Source organism: Ananas comosus, linkage group 19 (assembly GCF_001540865.1).
Source record: "Ananas comosus cultivar F153 linkage group 19, ASM154086v1, whole genome shotgun sequence".
In the NCBI taxonomy this organism is placed as follows: domain Eukaryota; kingdom Viridiplantae; phylum Streptophyta; class Magnoliopsida; order Poales; family Bromeliaceae; genus Ananas; species Ananas comosus.
Window position 1 is genome coordinate 2,443,662 of NC_033639.1, and position 6,806 is coordinate 2,450,467.

At 40.9% G+C, this 6,806-nt stretch overlaps 1 long non-coding RNA gene across 2 annotated transcripts; it reads right to left on the reverse strand.

The window, feature by feature from the left end:
- On the reverse strand, positions 5,571 to 6,734 carry LOC109724572. 2 transcript variants are annotated; one of them, XR_002219968.1, is made up of 3 exons: positions 6,646 to 6,734; positions 6,107 to 6,376; positions 5,571 to 5,989 (listed from the first exon to the last, which is right to left on the reverse strand). It is a non-coding gene; the product is annotated as an uncharacterized LOC109724572 (long non-coding RNA). The 2 variants fall into 2 exon arrangements; XR_002219967.1 differs by having other exon boundaries at positions 5,571 to 5,994.

Below are 6,806 nucleotides of genomic sequence, written 5' to 3' on the forward strand. Positions count from 1 at the left end.
CGAGTCTCGGCTGAGCGAGGGTTTGGATGATGGGCTAGCGAGATGAGTCTCACATCGCCTGGTGATCTTGGGCTGTGTGTGTGATTGGACTGACGAGGACGTCAGGGCCTTAACGGGGGGAGTCTGTGACACCCCAATAGTCCCACATCGGATGGGAATGGGGTTGTCATTGGGTTTATAAGAGACTTAGACACTAGTAATAATAACTGGGCTTAAGCATTTTGGGCTGTTGACTGGGCCCAACGAGTTATTGTTGCTAGTGGGCTGAGTCGTTACATTTGGTATCAGAGCCGGTTCACCAGCTGGACATGTGTGGCGAGTCTCGGCTGAGCCAGGATCTGAATGACGGGCTAGCGAGACGAGTCTCACATCGCCTGGTGATCTTGGGCTGTGTGTGTGATTGGACTGACGAGAACGTCAGGGCCTTAACAGGGGGAGTCTGTGACACCCTAATAGTCCCACATCGGATGGGAAAGGGGTTGTCATTGGGTTTATAAGAGACTTAGACACTAGTAATAATAATTGGCTTAAGCATTTTGGGTTGTTGGCTGGGCCCAACGAGTTATTGTTGCTAGTGGGCTGGGTCGTTATATTTGGTATCAGAGCCGGTTCACCAGCTGGACATATGTGACGAGTCTCGGCTGAGCGAGGGTTTGGATGATGGGCTAGCGAGATGAGTCTCACATCGCCTGGTGATCTTGGGCTGTGTGTGTGATTGGACTGACGAGGACGTCAGGGCCTTAACGGGGGGAGTCTGTAAGATATGGATCCCGAGGATCTAAAAGGTAATTAACACCTAGAGGGGGGGTGAATAGGTGTAAAAACGGCAAACTCAAAAATCTCGATGCGAATAAAACGAAATAGCGGAAAAAAAAACAGCACACCGGGAATTTAACGTGGGAAAACTCCAAATCGGAGTGAAAAACCCACGGGACCAATCACGCAAAGAAAATCCACTAAGAAAACATGAGTACAAGTGATTTTGACCAAAACACACGACTCAATTTACCAATTTCCCGTAGATGATGATCTTCGCTGGTCCTCGATCGATAAGAATCCTCCAATCGATCTCACTGCAACTCCTTGCAGCGTCAACGCCTCAACTCCTTGAAGCGTCCACCGAATCCTCGGCTACACGTGAACTCCACACGTCGAATCTCCTTCCGGAGCTTGTAGAATTGAAGATTTGTGGTGATTAAGCTTTAGAATCCCATAAGCTATGAGGATCTACCTTTAATCAAACATCTACTTGATTCTCGTATGATTTCTCGAGTAAAAACAAAGAATCAAGTCGATTGTTGATCGTTAGAAACTTGTTATAAGAATCAAACCATAAGAACAAGAATAACTAGTTTTTAGGGTTTAGAATCAGTAGAAATTCAAAGCCTTACCTTTTTAGATGACCCTCATAGCTTATTTATATGTTTAGAAGACTTAGAAATAGACTAGGATTGTAAAAAGTCCTTTTTAAAAACCTGTGTCGTCCTCAGAGACCGGTCTTCTCGAGAAGACCGGTCTGTGAGAGACCGGTCTCTCAAGTGAGGAACCGGTCCCTCACTGCGTGATCAAAATCACAACGTTCGGGAACCGGTCTCTCAAGCTTGAGACCGGTCCCTTGCTCCGCGACAGAAATACCAAGGTTCGGGAACCGGTCTCTCATCACATGGGACCGGTTGCATTAAGGTTCACGCAGTGAGGACCTTAGGGGAACCGGTCTCTTGAACTCTGAGACCGGTCCCAGAACACAGCAAAGTTCAGTAAAGTAGTTTTAAAACCATCTAAACCTTCTGAACTTATTCTAATTAGGTATCTTCACCACAAATGATCTTTTCTTCATACCTTAGGTGTCGAGCTTTCCGAATGAGTCTTCGGTCCCTCAAGCTTGAAACCGGTCCCTTGCTGCGCGACAGAAATACTAAGGTCAGAGAACCGGTCTCTCATCACATGGGACCGGTTGCATTAAGGTTCACACAGTGAGGACCTTAGGGGAACCGGTCTCTTGAACTCTGAGACCGGTCCCAGAACACAGCAAAGTTCAGTAAAGTAGTTTTAAAACCATCTAAACCTTCTGAACTTATTCTAATTAGGTATCTTCACCACAAATGATCTTCTCTTCATACCTTAGGTGTCGAGCTTTCAGAATGAGTCTTTGCTCTTCAATTTGAATCTTTTCTTCAAAACTTCTGCGATCAACTCTTCAAGACTCCATTCACCATTACGAAATCCGCCAACCTATAAAATCCTTAACAGAGTCTGTGACACCCCAATAGTCCCACATCGGATGGGAAAGGGGTTGTCATTGGGTTTATAAGAGACTTAGACACTAGTAATAATAACTGGGCTTAAGCATTTTGGGCTGTTGATTGGGCCCAACGAGTTATTGTTGCTAGTGGGCTGGGTCGCTACATTTGGTATCAGAGCCGGTTCACCAGCTGGACATGTATGGCGAGTCTCGGCTGAGCTAGGGTCTGGATGACGGGTTAGCGAGATGAGTCTCACATCGCCTGGTGATCTTGGGCTGTGTGTGTGATTGGACTGACGAGGACGTCAGGGCCTTAACGGGGGGAGTCTGTGACACCCCAATTGTCCCACATCGGACGGGAAAGGGGTTATCATTGGGTTTATAAGAGACTTAGACACTAGTAATAATAACTGGGCTTAAGCATTTTGGGCTGTTGACTGGGCCCAACGAGTTATTGTTGCTAGTGGGCTGGGTCGTTACAGTCAGGGCGGTTCGGCAGGTAGTGGATCCTTAGTCGAGCCTTCCCCTTGTACTTCGCCAGCGGGTTACGGATCACTACCGCATCCCCTTCAGGTAAGGTTTATCTCCTCTGAGAGAACGTGTACTCCTGACCATTTTAGATACTGATAAATTATTGAATCATGCAGCAAAGGTAATCATCGCTGGCAACGAAATTGATAACAATTGCTCGCAGATTGCTGTAGCTGGTCTGCTTACACAATGGATAGGTGGCCGACCCTCAAATTTGCAATTTGCAGAAACTAGTGCAGGAAGTTACATCGTTTTCTTTCCTACTGAGAAAAGCCGTCAGAAAGCTATTCGTCGTTCCCCAATAAGGAATGACATATTAACAATCACAGTCACTCCATGGGAAGTCAGCCGTCATACAACCACAAAAATGATATTTCAATACTTTGTATGGATTCGCCTACGGAATTTACTGCTCTATTGCCATCAGTATAAAGAGTTAACTACTACTGTTTTGAGCTTTGGCAGAGATACATATGGGCCGATAAGCGCAGTCGTCTTGGTGAAAATCTAAACTACTATCGTCTATTGATAAAATGTATTAATCCTCGCATCATACCATAATATATTCTACTCCATATAGGGAATAGAGAATGGACAATTTTTATTGAGATTGAGTCATGGGAAACTTGCCCTCCAACTGAAATCCCATGATGTACTGTATACTGTACCACCTGCATCCCATCTTTTATCACGAGTTTTAATCTAATATTTAGTTTGACTCGTTGTCTTCAAATAAGCTCTTTTTAATCAGTTATATTATGTTTTGTCAACCAAAGCTGAAAATGGACTCGGTATGGCTGTGAGTGTGGCGCTTTGGCTGTACCCAAATGTTGTACAAGTGTTCCAAGATACATTTATAACTGTACAATGCAGCAGTTTAAGTGTTCATCATATCAGTCGGTTCAAATATAGTGTACGTACTTCCCACGTCATATATCTGAAATTAAATCAGAAAGCACACTTTTATTTTATAGAGGTTGCCGGTACATCTGTAGTGTTAAAGGGCATACCCCTATACCTGCCACATCTATATGACCACTTCTATAGGGTAGGCATTATTTTGCATCTATAATATAAAATGGAACAGTTATACTACTCCCCCGTACATCTGTAGTGATACAGGGAACACCCGTATACCTGCCACATATATATGTCCATTTCTATAGGATAGGCATAGCTTTTGCTGCTATAGCTTAAAACGGAACAGTCACAGAGGTCGCAGGAACATCTGTAATGTTAAAGGATACACAGATATACACACCACATATATATGTCCACTTCTATATGGTAAGCCCAGCTTTTGCTGATATAGCTTGAAACAGAACAGTTATAGTGGTCCCAGGCACTTCTGTAGTGTTGAAGGGCACACCCATATACCGGAAACATCTATCTATCCATTTCTGTTTGGTAAGCTCAGCTTTTGCTGCTATAGCTTGAAACAGAACAGTTATACTGGTCCCAAATACATCTGTAGTGTTAAAGGGCACACCCATATACCGGAAACATCTATCTATCCATCTCTGTTTGGTAAGCTCAGCTTTTGCTGCTATAGCCTGAAACAGAACAGTTATAGTGGTCCCAGGTACTGCTATAGGGTTGAAGGACACACCCATATACCGGAAACATCTATCTATCCATTTCTGTTTGGTAAGCTCAGCTTTTGCTGCTATAGCTTGAAACAGAACAGTTATAGTGGTCACAGGTACTTCTGTAGTGTTAAAGGGCACACCCATATACCGGAAACATCTATCTATCCACTTCTATTTGGTAAGCTCAGCTTTTGCTGCTATAGCTTGAAACAGAACAGTTATACTGGTCCCAAATACATCTGTAGTGTTAAAGGGCACACCCATATACCGGAAACATCTATCTATCCACTTCTATTTGGTAAGCTCAGCTTTTGCTGCTATAGCTTGAAACAGAACAGTTATACTGGTCCCAAATACATCTGTAGTGTTAAAGGGCACACCCATATACCGGAAACATCTATCTATCCACTTCTATTTGGTAAGCTCAGCTTTTGCTGCTATAGCTTGAAACAGAACAGTTATAATGGTCCCAAATACATCTGTAGTGTTAAAGGGCATACCCCTATACCTGCCACATCTATATGACCACTTCTATAGGGTAGGCATTGATTTTGCAGCTATAATATAAAATGGAACAGTTATACTACTCCCCGGTACATCTATAGTCTTAAAGGGCATACCTTTATACTTGCCACATCTATATGTTCACTTCTATATGATAGGTTTTGTATGTAGTGCTATAACTTTAAATTTGTTATGTATCGAGATGGAACATCTATATGTCCACAACTAAGGAACTTTTAGTTGTGCCCTCCATCAAATAAAGTGGTAATTTGCATTTTTATCAAATCCGTGTAATTCGAAATTTATACATCTGAACCAAAATTATAATGAACATTCATTTTAACCATTTACAAATGCAAACATTAATGTAAATCTATAAATACGGATGAACATAAAATGAACTTGCAAAAATAATACGAATATGGATAACATCTCATATAAGATAAATATGAGAAAATGACATCACGGTAGATAAACACATTATATCAATAGGATAAATTGACTAGAATCTTATCAACAACTCGCATTATACAAAAGACATCACGGATATGATTAAGCAGAATACAAAATAACAAATATGTCAGGGCTTTAAATAGTATAGGGATGAACCTACTTATGTACAAGATCATGAATCATTCACAAAATAATTCAATGTTTCTATGAATAAACTGCCATAGCTCTCCAAGCAAGTCGACAACATCCAATACAACATATAAAATTCACAATAATATATCATTCATAATCATATAACATTCACAGTATATAACATTCACAGCATTTAACATTCACAACATAATACATCCCACTACCAGGCACAATTGCACAATCATATAATATTCAGACGTTTGTTTTTGGGACAGCGGACTCAATCATAGAATTATAGGTCACACTGCATGGATCCTTTAAGATTGCCCTGACCATATGCGCACGAAAAGAGGGGGGGGTCATTATCGTACAATAATAGATCGGGGAGGCCGTTTCTTACGAGTCGCTCGGCAAAAAGGCATGTGTACATGCCACAATCGACGTCCGTGGAACCCTATTGTTGACATTCTTTACGAAATACGACGTCAGGAGTGCCGACGGGGATTTGAAGGATATGCTCAAAATAGGACGAAAACCACTTCGCTTGTCCAAGAGAAAGAAAGGTAAATAAATTAAAACGAGTGGATAATAGATGTTACTGCCGAGTGAATAAATAACTAAAACACTGTGTCTACTTCCAAGAATAAATTAATACCAGCAGTTGTGCCGCGTCCTGTGCCTCGCTGTGGCTCCACAATGAGTTCCAACTCTCAAAACGTTGTTTCTTCAAATCAATTGATAGTAAATGTCAATGCCAATTACTATGTAAAGTTATAAGTACAAATCTATTCTTGCTGCAGATATGTGTATTTATTTTTTCCAAAAAGTGTCGTATAGATGCGGATTCAAAAGCTACATCCCTGATAAAATCAACTGTTAGTGGCCCATTCTTTCCAAATCCCTACATCTTATTGAGTACGTGCATCTGCATAGAAACAGAAATCAAGTTAGCAATATGCCTTATGACAAGTTGCGGAAAACTCAAATGCTATTATTTGGACGGTTAATATTTTCATAGATTATGGAACATGAGCTAATAAATATTGTTCAACAAATTGGGATTCGAACGTCAACACATTTTTTTCCGTCTATTTTAAGTCACTTTTATATTTTTTTAAGTTTGCTTGATACAGAAATAAAGAACAAGAGAGAAATAGAGAACAACTAATCTATTAGTGAAAACATCAAACTCACTGCAACTTCGGTTCGGCAGAAAATACCAGGTTGACTAAATTTATGTACACCCATGCAATCGAGCTTATCAATTATATGGAAATATACATTAATCACCTAAATAAAAAAGTCAGCAAAACAAAGAGAATTAGAATTTTATATATATATATATATATATATAT